Source organism: Hyaena hyaena, unplaced genomic scaffold (assembly GCF_003009895.1).
Source record: "Hyaena hyaena isolate Hyena2069 unplaced genomic scaffold, ASM300989v1 scaffold_601, whole genome shotgun sequence".
Classification (NCBI taxonomy): domain Eukaryota; kingdom Metazoa; phylum Chordata; class Mammalia; order Carnivora; family Hyaenidae; genus Hyaena; species Hyaena hyaena.
This window is the reverse complement of record NW_024081232.1, coordinates 994,611-1,008,456: the sequence shown is the minus strand read 5'-3', so window position 1 is coordinate 1,008,456 and position 13,846 is coordinate 994,611. Positions and strand designations below refer to the sequence as shown.

Below are 13,846 nucleotides of genomic sequence, written 5' to 3'. Positions count from 1 at the left end.
GAGGAACCTCCACACTGTTTTCCAGAGGGGCTGTACCAGTTTACATTCCCACCAACAGTGCAGGAGGGTGTCCGTTTCTCCACATCCTCGCCAGCATCTAGAGTTCTCTGATTTGCTCATTTTAGCCACTCTGACTGGCGTGAGGTGGTATCTCAGTGTGGTTTTGATTTGTATTTCCCTGATGAGGAGGGATGCTGAGCATCGTTTCATATGTTTGTTGGCCATCTGGATGTCCTCTTTGGAGAAGTGTCTGTTCATATCTTCTGCCCATTTCTTCACTGGGTTGTTTGTTTTTCGCGTGTGGAGTTTGGTGAGTTCCTTATAGATTCTGGATATTAACCCTTTATCTGATATGTCATTTGCAACTATCTTTTCCCATTCTGTTGGTTGCCTGTTAGTTTTCTGGGTTGTTTCCTTGGCTGTGCAGAAGCTTTTAATCTTGATGAGGTCCCAATCATTTATTTTTGCTCTTGATTCCCTTGCTTTGGGGATGTGTCAAGCAAGAAGTTGCTGCGGTGGAGGTCAAGGAGGTTGTTTCCTGCTTTCTCCTCTAGGGTGTTGATAGCTTCCTGTCTCACATTCAGATCTTTTATCCATTTTGAGTTTATTTTTGTGTATGGTTTGAGAAAATGATCTAGTTTCATTCTTCTGCATGTTGCTGTCCAGTTCTCCCAACACCATCTGTTAAAAAGGCTGTCTTTTTTCCATTGGATATTCTTTCCTGCTTTGTCAAAGACTAGTTGGCTGTATAATTTTGGGTCTACTTCTGAGTTCTCGATTCTGTTCCATTGGTCTCTGTGTCTGTTTGTGCCAATACCATACTGTCTTGATGATGACAGCTTTGTAGTAGAGGCTAAAGTCTGGGATGGTGATACCTCCCGTTTTGGTTTTATTTTTCAGTATTACTTTGGCTATTCGAGGTCTTTTGTGTTCCATACAAATTTTAGGATACTTTGTTCTAGTTTTGAGAACTATGCTGGTGCAATTTTGATTGGAATTGCATTGAATAGCTTTGGGTAGTAATGACATCTTAACTATATTTATTCTTCCTATCCATGAGCATGGAATGTTTTTCCATTTCTTTGTGTCTTCTTCAATTTCCTTCATAAATTTTCTATAGTTTTCATCATACAGATCTCTTGTATCCTTGGTTAGGTTTATTCTGAGGTATTTTATGAAAACCAAAGAGTTTTAAAAGCAGATACATTTTAATATATCATGAGGCAATTATGTTCATTCTTTTCATTAAAAATAACAAAATAATTATTGAGTACATGTTTTAAAAGAGCCTTTTAGTTGTTTCCATATCCTTATGTAGTATAAACTTTAAAGAAGAGAAATCAGAGCAATCTGGCATGAACTGATCCACAGAACCTGAAATTACTAACTTAAATTCTTGGCCGACATAGTGTATTTTATACCATAGATTAAAGGGAAGCTGAAGCAGTTACACTGTCCTTCCCAAATATATACATTTTTAATTTTATTAATATTTGGGGTGCCTGGGTGGCTCAGTTGGTTGGGGGTCTGACTTCGGCTCAGGTCATGACCTCACGGTTCAGGGGTTCAAGCCCTGCTGTCAGCACAGAACCTGCTTGGATTCTCTCTCTCTCTCTGCCCTTCCCCTTCTCTCTCTCTCTCTCTCTCAAAAATAAACATGTAAAAAAAGTAAAATAAAATTTTAGAAATACTTGACATTCTTAAGACTTAAACAGTCCACGTTAAGCTAGATATTCCAAAGAATTTAACTCTCAGAATTCCAAAATGCTTAAGAATGAAAACATGCAAGTGTGATGAGTGTGCCACAGAACACACTCCCAGGCCAATCATTCTTCACTGGCTCCACTCCATCTCCATAATATTAGCCACCATCTCTTGACTAGATACTGAAATAGCTGGAGACCTGGCTTCCTGCTTCCACTTCTGCCCTAATCTTACAAGTCATACTCCTTATAATTACCAGAGTGATCTTTCTTCAATAAGTCATGTCATTAAACTTTCCCATTTAAAATCCTCCAAAGAGTCCTCATTATAATTAGAGGAAAACTGAAATTCTTTTCATGGTCTAAAAGGGTTTCTTAATGGGGCTTCTGCATACCTCTCTAACTACAGCTCCCAGCATCCACATTCACTATGCTCCTTTCACCCTGACCTTTCTGTTCTAGGAATGTGCCAAGCCCTTCCCACTTTAGGGGCTATTGACCAAATACATTTAGACTTCTCCCAAAACTTATCATTCCAATTTCAGCTAAGCTATCCCATTCTTATTAGGCATTTATTTTCTACAAGTCATTTATGAATTTGAAATCCCCACCACCCCACCCTCCACCACTAGTGGAATATAAGCTGAGGACAGGGACGTTCTCTGTCCTGTGCACAACTGTATCACTCACACACGAGCATAGTAAAAGAGCCTGGCATATAGTAAGTATTCAATAAATATCTGCTGAGTGAATGAAACATTTTCATTTTTGCATATATTTTCTTTGAGTGAAAATTATAAAATTTATCTTAAATACTTCTCATCTTGATCTTACCATTAAAAGTGGTGAACATGAATCAGGCAATTCTTTATTCTATCATATACTTGAGCTTCCCAAACATAAGGAAAAATTAAATGTGGCATACATAATTAGTTTGGCAGGAGACAGCAAGAAGAAAGTGTTCTGCTGCATATGTTCCAAATACATTAAAGTTCAAAACTGAAACATTGTGATTTTCTTGAAAATTGGCTAGGTTTCTATTTTGAAAGGGTTCCAACTCTGCCACATTCAAAGATCAGATCTTCAGCTGTTACTGATTCATGCTCATAGAATTGTGAAAGTTACTCCTCTTAAAATGGAAAAATAGATCTTTTCTTTTTTCATAACTTAAGATGACAAACTTAAATTATTATCGATCATCTTTTTTATTATAATCCACTGTTTAATAAGACTGAACTGATTTCCAAATTTCAATATAGGAGTATTACTTTAGGCCAATTATTTGACTTATGGTTAATTTCACTCTATGAAATTAAATGACTATTAAACATCAATAAATGTCAATGTCAAAAAGTAGTAATTTCAGCTTAAAATTATAAATTCAATCAACATTTTTTCTACAGACAATTCTGAGCCTCAATATAACAGCATCATCACCATCAGTTTACATAATCAATATATCATTTAAAAAAACATTTATGTATAATCAATGGAGAAAAAAACAGGACTGGAAACAGATTGGATTTCAAAGGTGTAGAAGTCCAACCGCATATTCTAATTCACTATTTCTAAAACTTAAGAAAGGTTTCACGCTTTTCTAAAGAAAAAAAATTCTCACTTGGTCCCAGTGTTAAATTATTTGTATAATAATACTAAAATATAGACGTGAAAGCAAACTGCTTAGGCTTATACTTCTCATAACACAATGAATAAATACAAAATTATAAATATTTTAACAAAACTACCAAATTAATAATACTCTAAAAACATTAATTCCATTTGAAGGATGATGCTATTTTGCTAAAACTGAATGACTGCTATTGTATTTCACAGGATAAAGAGATAACATTAGGTCTGGTCCTACACTTCATTTTTTTCCTGTATTTTGATATCTACACCACAATATAACTCAATAATGCAGAAAATGTTCACAAAAGTATGCTGAACGAAATGTGATTCATAAATTCCTGTTATATTATGTTACTTGACTGTTCAGGATAATCCGATCTTATATTTATGACTTTGCCAATAAACATTCTCTGAATAGCAGTTATCATCGGATCTAACTTGGCGACCCCTTAAAGTGTCTTTGTCACTTGAGTATCAGGTTAGCATCACAGCAGTTTTTTATTAAGTCTTCACTGAGTGGGTATCAGATCAATCACTGCTGGAATCAAGACCAAAGAAAATAAATCTACACTAAAGATATACTACTATATTCATATAAACAACAGCAGCCTGCTTTGTATCCTATTACAATTGAGACAAAATCCCTCAAATATATCCAATCAATACAAGAATATGATATTTTTACAGTCTGGCAATCCTATACTACCATGTGTGATGACTCAACTCACTCTATTCAAGGCCCTGCAAAACTTACATCACACAACAAAACATATGGCAATATGGCCTTCTCTCAACACAAAACCAAAAGAAAAAGTGAGCACTTGAAATTGTATAAAGTTCAAACTGGCTTTGAATCCAAACAGTATGTCACTTATTTATATAAGAGTTTCCACATATTTTAAATCATGCATTCTTGTTAGTTAAAAAATACGAGGGCATACCCATATATATATATCTACTAGTTTGTATGTCATACATGTTTGCTACTTTACATATATATAATAAATATTGGTGAAGCATAACTTCTTTACTTTTATAGATTAAAAAAAACCTACTAATATTTTCTTCCCTTACTAGTCTTCGGTATCTGATTTAAAAAGAATACCTTAATCATGCTTATATCTATTTAAGGACATTTAAAATAAAAATGAAATTTTAAAACTTCTCAAAAAAGAAGGCATGAAACACTATTTGAGAAACTTGTGGGGGAAAAATGGACTAAAATAAATATATTCCATTATGTTTGCCAAACATTGAATAACAAGTAAACCTCCATCAAGTTGGCTAGGCCCATTCTTTATTGCCCTCCTTAAAAGTTCTTCCTTGACTCAATCAAGAACCAGGAACCAATCGGTTAAATAATTTTTTTTTAAATAGATGAATAATCCTTCATTGCCCTATATCATTATAGTATGACATTTCAAAAAGCGTAGCTTTTCATTTATAATAGATTGGTATTACCTTAACAAAAATTTTTCACTGAATTAAATTTAAATAAATTACTGTGTTGGTAAAAATGTTTTTTAAATGTTCACTTAAAACTGCTATACACTCTACAGCCATGCTATCTAGTCAGATAATTCTGTCTGAGTGCATCTTTAGCTACCAGAGCTAGGATCACCAGGCTTATCTTCAGTAATATCAACATCCCAATGTAGAATAGTACATTGCTGAAATGTACAGCTGCAATAGTACATTGCAGTAGTAATAGCTGAAATTAAGACAGCAGGAGATCTGAGAATCTCATGGATCTTTGATGCTCTCTAAAAACTCTAGGTTTCTGCTCATAGGTGTTGCTTTTCTCCCCCCGATATAAATTATTCAGGATATTCTGTACTATTGCCTCCGCAGCAATGTAATGACTGTTGGACCAAGCAAATTCAACAAATTTTGTTATGTAATAATTAGCTTGATGCCAGAGTAATTTACTTTTAGGCTTTTCTCCCCCTCTCTTCCATGTCTTGAGGAATCTCCAAGTTAATAAATCTCATCACCCATGCACTATGAAACCAATCATAGCAAATCTGCTACCCACAGGTGCTAGACCATGGATTTTCTGAATTACTTTCAACTTGCCAAATGTCAGGCATTTGGCATTACTAGACTACAGGATGACAAGTATTTTATATTATTAGAAATAAAATTCAAAAACTGCACTGCAGAGATGGGAAATCAACAGTAGCAGACATGTCACATGAGGGCAGAGCTAGCTAGTTATAGGCTCCTATATTTAAAGTCACATGTAGTTTAGCATAATAACATTATAACTAACATTTATTGAGCACTTGGTATGTCTCAAGCAATGCACTAATAAAATAAGCACATTGCAAGCATTATCTCATACACTATTTCCAAGATATGTATTATTCTCATCCCTATTTTATAGGTTATGAAACTGAGGTATATAGAAGTTAAGTCATACAGCTAGTAAAGAGTGGAGCTCAGATCCCACCCAGTTTGTTTGACATGAACATTCATTGGCTTTTAACAATCCTGCATTACCCTTCAACTATATTTGGAAGGATATGATGATCTTTTCTTTTTTTTTTTTTTTTAAATCCTTTATTTGGACATCATATTTTTTTAATTAGTTTTTATTTTAATTTTTTTTAAATGTTTTATTTATTTCTAGGAGAGAGAGACAGTGTGAGCAGGGGAGGGTCAGAGAGAGAGGGAGTCACAGACCGAAACAGGCTCCAGGCTCCGAGCTGGCAGTCAGCACAGAGCCCGACGCGGGGCTCGAACCCACAAACCGCGAGATCATGACCCAAGCGAAAGTCGGACGCTCAACCAACTAAGCCACCCAGGCGCCCCTGATCTTTTCTTATATATTGATAATTTAATCATCTCAGTTGATTAAAGTAAATGCATGAACTCACTGCTGTTTGATATTTATAGCACTTAAGTGACATGAAATAGGCTCTTAAAACTCTAAATGGAACCATCCAGAGACCTTAGCAAACTTTCAAATTGAAGAACAACACTAGAGCATATGATTTCTCCTTTAAATGAGTAAAGTATAACTTAAAATCTACTTAAATACAAAAATCAGAGAATAGAACATCAAAGAGGTACAGAGGCTAATAACATTCTACACAGTCTCCAATCAATTTCCCAAAGCCACTAACTCTTTTCTACAGACAGGCACTGGGATCCCATCCTGCTTTACAACCACCAAGCCTGATATTTCCACTTTCAACTATCTGCCCCTGAACCCTATACCTAAGTCTTCATTGCTTCATCTCTGCTTCCAAGTGGTCCTCAATATTAACCACTCTTCCTATAATGGTGGAGGGGGCAAGCAGCAGAGATGCCTCGCCCACTTCTTTCCCCTTTCCTGGTAGATTTAAGTTGGTATTGTATAGTCAAGTTTTTCATCTCTTTCTTACAGTTTTCCATTGCTCAACTTCCCGCTAACTAGATGACTGACTTACTCAAGCATACCACCCTCAAGGCTTGGAATTCAAATCTGTACATTATATTACCCAAATTACAAGGTACTGTACCTCTTGACCATTATGGATGGCTCACAGAAATAGCCAAAATAATGTTGCATTAGTGAATGACACTGATCAAACATAACCTATTTTTGTCAAAATACATAGGATAAAAATTTTAAAATCTTGATACACCACATATAGTCCATCATAATAGGAATCAAAATGTGCATTCTTTCATATATTCTTATGTTTAACAGAAAAATTACTTTTGTCATTTTTCCAGTAATATCTGTACTGATTCAGTCAGGTCTCCCTAACTCAACCATTTTATGACAAGTATCTTGGAATCTTGCTTACCATCAGTAGATTTCAGCAGTTTATAGGTAAAGTTTTTAGAATGCTATCAGCAGTCTCCTCGTACTTGACCACAATGCATGGATTACATATTTTGACTGAAAAACACATGCAAACATCCATAATATGCCTTCTCTGGTATACTTCTATTCTCAAATGACAACAGAATAAAAAGGTCCTCTTAGCTTTGGGCATTAAACAAAAGAGTTTGGATATTCTTTTCATCAATAGGACTTGGGTGGAGGCACCTGGGTGCCTCAGTTGGTTAAGCATCCAACTTTGGCTCAGGTCATGATCTCATAATTCATGAGTTTGAGCCCCATATCAGGCTACAGCTCAGAGCCTGCTTCAGATTCTGGGCCTCCCTCTCTCTCTGCCCCTCCCCTGCTCTATCTCTCCCGCTCTCTTTCTCTCAAAAATAAATAAAACATTTAAAAAATTTAAAAGAGAGGGCTTGGATGGATATACTTCTTTTGAGGTATCAATTTTATAATAAAAAAAAAAATCTGTTTGGTAAACTATAGAGACCAAACACTGGTGAAGAATATTCTGCCACCACTTCTGCTCTTCAATTTGATCATAAGAATCAACTAGGACAAAAATTAAAGAAGAAAAATATAAATTTGAGACTATTACAGATAAAAAGAGCAATTCACTGGAAGATAATAATAAATCTCAATCAAATGTAAGTCAACAATTTGGTTTTTTTAAGCAATAAAATGATGTTCATTGACATAAATTTGATTTAACTATTCCATATTACAAGGTACAAGTGCTTACTATATTTTAGCCAAATTAGCAAATGTAGATTCACATTTCAATACGATTCTGGAAAAAGAAGATTAGAAGTTATAGAAAAACGGAAACAAGGTAAGATGACAGAATGAACCACTATACTTCATTTCTTGAGAGTAAAGGAGAAAACTATATCAGTTTTAAATTTAAATCAAATTCAGTAGATATATTAAACAATATGATAGAACTTCAAAAAACAAATTTCAACTCAGAATCTTAGCAGACAAGCAAATTAAAAATAAAAGTGGAAGGTAGAATTCTGAGTAAGGAACTTTTAAAATTTCTTCCAGTTCTAACACAGGAGTGATGATTACTAGTATTTAAGATGTAGCCACAATATACTAGAGGTAATGGGGTAGACAGGATGGTGGCAACCGTACTTGATGCATTTACTGTGTGACAGGCACCCGGTTTCAGTCCTTTCAGATACTTCATTCTCACTAAATCACAATCCTGTGAAGACTAGTCTTGTCTGCATTCTAAAGATAAGGACATTCAGTGAGGCCAAAACACTTGCCCAAAGGTAAGTACAGGAACTGAGATTTTTTTTCAAAGTCCACACACTTTCCATCCATTACTACATTCTATGGCACAATGGAATACACTGGGTTTTACTCCACTCTCAAGGAATGAGCAGAGTCAAACAACAATAACAATAACAACGAACCTTTAGGAATTTCTATACTCGCCTCAACAAATATTAAAGAGACATCGCTTCGCCCATAAAAGCTGCATCTTAGTATTTTCATTTTCTGTGGTTCAATAAAATGAATGATTTTAAACTTCATTACAAACATTTAAAAGTTTTATATAAACAAATCATTTAATTACAGGGCTATAGATTTTAAGTCTGTTTTCATCTTTAATAAAAACTGGAAAAAATCTCCCCCGAAACTTTTAATTACAACAAAAATCTGATTAAAAACACCCAGAGAATGGAATGTACCATTCCAACTCTTTTTCAAAACCCAACACCAGTCTAGTGCTCAAATCTGCACTTGCCTTGCTCCACCCTGCAACTGAGCACCACAGATCCCTGCCCTGAGGCTGCAGTCACTGCCACCTTGGTACCCACTGAATGATTAAGCCACAATCTTCAATCAGTAGGCACATTCTTTTCTATCATCACACATTTATGACATTTCTAAAGGGCAATAAAGATTACTTCCAAGCACCACATGACTTTTATGAGGGCAAGAGAACTGTAGAAATTCATTAGCACTCCAAGAAGCTACATAAGAGCAGTTACTCTGGCCACGGAAGTGTTGAACTGAAATCCGCAAAGCATTTTCCAGTTCTGACCTAGATGGGGTAAGCCTCAGTGCACTTCCTTTCCTTTGCCCAATATGACTGGATTGAAGATTTCCTGCTTCTGTTTAGGAGGTTCATTTCATTTTCCATTACTCCCAATATTATACTCACAGCACTGAGAATTTCAAGTGGAGGATGTTGAAGTTTCTGTACATCATTTCTGTATTCAATTTTAAAAATTAACTCACAACTCTAATGAATATTTTTAAACTATTAACAGGATCGAATGAATGGCTCAACTCCCATGGAGGTCACACATACAAGAACATGGTATTTCTTACTATACACAATCCAACCAATAAGACCTTAAACAAAGTTTTTGAGAAAGTTAAAAAGTATGCCATTACTACAATAGTAAGAGTACGTGAAGCAACGTATGACACTGCTCTTATGGGAAAGGAAGACATCCATGTTCTTGAGTGGCCTTTTGATGAAGGGTGCCATCTAACCAGATTAATGATAACTGGTTAAGTCTTGCAAAAATCTAGTTTTGTGAAGAACCTGGTTGTTGTACTGCTATGCACTCTGCTGCAGGCTATGGAAGAGCTGCAATGCTTGTGTGCTTGTAGATAAGATGCAGTACAGATCATAAGACAAAAGCAGCATGGAGCTTTAACATCAAGCAACGTTTCTATTTAAAGAAGTTATCGTTACAAAATGTGTCTGTGCTCCAAAGACATCAATGGCCAATAAAACTGGAGTGCTTGATGCTACTGTCTTGGAAGTGGAACTTCAGACAGGGCCTAATTTGTTGTGCATATCACCCAAGAAGTTGGCTCTGTGAATAAGTCTAATGAAGCTTTTATAGGAATACTGAAAAGCAGTTTTACCAGGCTACATGCTTCATAGAACCTCTATGTTTGGATTACAACCAACTTATCTCGATACTTAGCAAAAGATCCTTGCTGTTCAACAGTTAAAATTTGCTTATCATTTGTACTGTCTGACCTTTTCTAAAATCATGCAGTACTCAGTTATAAGTCTTCTTTAAATCTATTCCCATGCCAGAATCTTGCCAATACATAAGAAATAGAGACAGATTAGGAACCAAAATATCCAATATAACACTTGAATATTTTTAGTATCACATAGCACTAAAATCTAGGAACTCTGAACATGCTAAATCTTATGTGATTCATTCCTTATTTCAAACATTGGAATCAAAGACTATATGGTTATTTGTTTGCTCACTTTATGTTTACATTGTCCATGTTTAGAAGAGTATATACCAGTTTTGTGAAACCATTAATTTTTGTTATTTTACTGAGCTGTACAGTGATTATTTAATATCTTTTTATAGATCTCATTTTGTGCTGTTATGGAAAACCTCTATTTTGAAAATCTACATTGCACAGAAGCATATCTTTAATGTCTCCAGGGAAAAAAAGCTTTACAGTTAATTTAATGTTTGCACTTTTGGGTGCAATTTAACAGGGAAAACCTAAAAAAGATATAGGAAAAGGCTATTCAATATTTCTAGTATAATACTGTCCTTATCTTATACAGAATATGTTCTTTAATTTAGTACATATTTTTAAAGGTAGAGATGCTTTATTATTGTAGCTATAACAATTCTTAATCATAAAATCATCATTATTTTTCCATATCTATTGGATTCTGTTTACCAGCTATATTTTTGTTTGAAGTATCCCTTTTTCCCTTCTTTTCTTAACCTTCCTTGCAAAAAAAAAAGGGGGGGGTGGTTTCTGCTAGTGAACTGAGCAGATATTTAATTTTCATATGCCTTTGGAGCTGTGTAACTTAGTATTTAGATACTTGAAAATTTATTACATAATTCATCAGTTATATGTATTAATGTTAGTTCAACCATATATTTATACTGTCTTGTAATGTGTAGTTATAGTCCCACTGGAGAAATAATTTGCTAGTATTCACCAGCTTGTAAAAACCTAGTGTGAGAGCTAAACATCTAAATAAATAATAAAATGGAAAAAAAGACATCTAAACTACTTTTCTGTATAAGAACAATCTACTAAACAAAAATCTTTATTTACATATAAAGGCTAACATTTGAAGATCTATTTTATTAAATACAGCAATATAAACAGAATTCAATGAAATACAGGAAAATAAGTTAGATTTTATTTGCCCAGAATAAAACCTAAAATATATTTGTTAGAACAAACTCCCTAATAAGGTCTCATTTGATTGTCCTTTGCTTGTTGTGTGGTGGAGAAAAACTAACATTTTAGGTAAATTAAGTTCTGGTTAATATGGGTTTTACTTTGTAAAAATAACACAACTAAATTTCAAGACTGGAAGCCTTGTGCAATGGATTTAATGCCAACTAAAAGTTAATGGGTGGGCGTAAGGATTTAATGACAGGATACCTTTTGCTGAATTGAGTAACCTCCCACTTATCCTCAGGTCAAATTCTTGGAAACCATTAATATCAAACTCTGTGATATCTCTTTTCTCTAAAGAAATCCAATTATGTTCACAAATATTAATTTACACTTAGCCTTTTAGCAACCCTGAAAGAGTCAGATATGACACGACACAGAACTACATTTTTTTTTTTTACCAATTCCCCATTAGAATCCTTAGAACTGTCTTAGAAATACTAATACCACCACTTTCCATGTTAAAATGTCAAGTTTGACTTATTTTGAGGTCACTCCCACAGCCACCACCCAAACACTTATGCTTTCTCTTAAAGGTTATGGTTTACTCTGCTGCCCTTTTCTCTTCCCTGTATCCCTTTAAATTTAAACTTCAGTTTAAATTATACAAATTGGCAAGGGTATTCTAAACAGCATTGGCTCTCAACATATATTCATTGATTGGAAAAGGGAAAGAGGGAAAGAGAAAAGAAGGGAAGAAGTCAATAAAGTTAGTGTGTATTCTGCCCCACCCCTCACCAGTGGTCTTCCTTCCTATTTCTCAGACCAACATAGCACCCATCCTAAGTCATATGACCTCAAATGCATCAGGCTTTTTATTGGTTCCCCTCAATTTTTCAACCTACTTTAGAAAGAATCAGTGTAATAAATGGAAGAGTCAATGCAGATACCTAAGAACCCCCAAATTAATTTTATTCCCTCTCCCCATTTTTACTTTTCCTTTCTTTGGGCATCTTCCCCTAACCTACATAAGTTCTTTCAGTCTCAAAATCAAAACTCTGTCTCAGTTCTAGATCCTTTCAGTCTACACTTTCTATTTCATTCTCAGTCAACATCCTCCAGTCACTTTTTCTACTTCTTTGCTTCCCATTAACTCTTCAAACTATTATAATCATAATTCAACTCACCTGATTCCTAGGAAATTGAGTGCACCTCTTATATGACATTTCTATATTTAACACTATGGGCAAACTCCTCTTGGGTTCCATGATTCCTTATCTTGGAATACTGATTCCAAACACTCCTGTCTGTCACACCCACTAGGTGTCTTCTTGATACAATCCATTAGACATTTAAACTCACAAGATGACTACACTGGACATCAAATTCAGTTAGAAGGACACAGAACAGGAAACAGTGTTTGCCAGTAAAATAGTAGGCTTAAATGACGGCCCCAAAAGATATCCATATCCTAATCCTCAGAATGTGTGGTGTGAATATGTTACCTTTAAAGACAAAAGGGACTTTGTAGATGTGATGAAGTTAATGATCTTGAGATAGGAAGATTATCCTGAATTATCTGGGTAAGCCCACTGTAATCACTAGGGTCCTTATAAGAAAGAGGCAAGAGCATCAGAGTCAGAGAAGGGAAGGTGACAACAGAAAAAAGGAGGAAGAAGGAAAGAAAGACTTTCAGAATGGAGAATAGGGCCATGAGCCAAGGAAAACAGGGAGCCTCTACAAGTTCCAAAAAAAAAAACAAAAAAACCAGGAAACAGATTTTCCCCTAGAGCTTTGAGAAGGGATGCAGATTTGATGATGCATTTTGGACTTCTGATACCCAGAACTAGTATATATTATATTGAGCCACTAAATTGGTGGCAATTTGTTACAGCAGCAAAACATAAAAAATATCAGACACAGCTCTTCCACAGAAGTACCCTCACAATAATCTACACAGCAATATATACAACTGTCCAGGACTTTCTCTTTCAAGTCTAAGAGGCTGTAGCTGACAGCATGGCATACATATATATGTGTATGTGATCCTTCCAAGCTATTCTTTTTGGTACTTCAGAGGACAACACAAGGATGACAGAATGAGACTTATATGGGTGGGCAGAATATCCACTTGGGATTAGAAGCCTCATGCCCAACTAAAATCAACATCTTATGCAAGAACTCATAGACATAGTTTTCAGAAACAAACATAATTACAAGAATCTTCACACTCAGGGAAGCCCAAAGGTATGGCTTTTCCTCAAGTTCTTCTAATTTATTTATCCTGATCCATTTGTGGTTTTCTAATGAGTAAGGAACAATTTTACCACAAACAATGCTGCCTACCTTTATCAGATATCTAAAAGAACAGTACTACAAAGTAAACAAAAGTCTTTTTTTTTAATAGAAGAAAAGGGCTTTGTTAATCCTTTACCCTCTCCCTAATATGAACTCTAGTTAGGCTCTCTTAATTGTAAGGAATCACTAAAGCTAGTTCAAAGAAGATGAATATTACCATGGCATACAATCT

The 13,846-nt window shown here is 35.0% G+C and overlaps 1 protein-coding gene across 1 annotated transcript in view; it reads right to left on the bottom strand.

Annotated features, from left to right (window-relative positions):
• The window catches only part of PIGK (phosphatidylinositol glycan anchor biosynthesis class K), a 114,336-nt gene that overhangs the window by 75,981 nt on the left and 24,509 nt on the right, over positions 1–13,846 (bottom strand). The gene's annotated exons all lie outside the window — the stretch shown is intronic.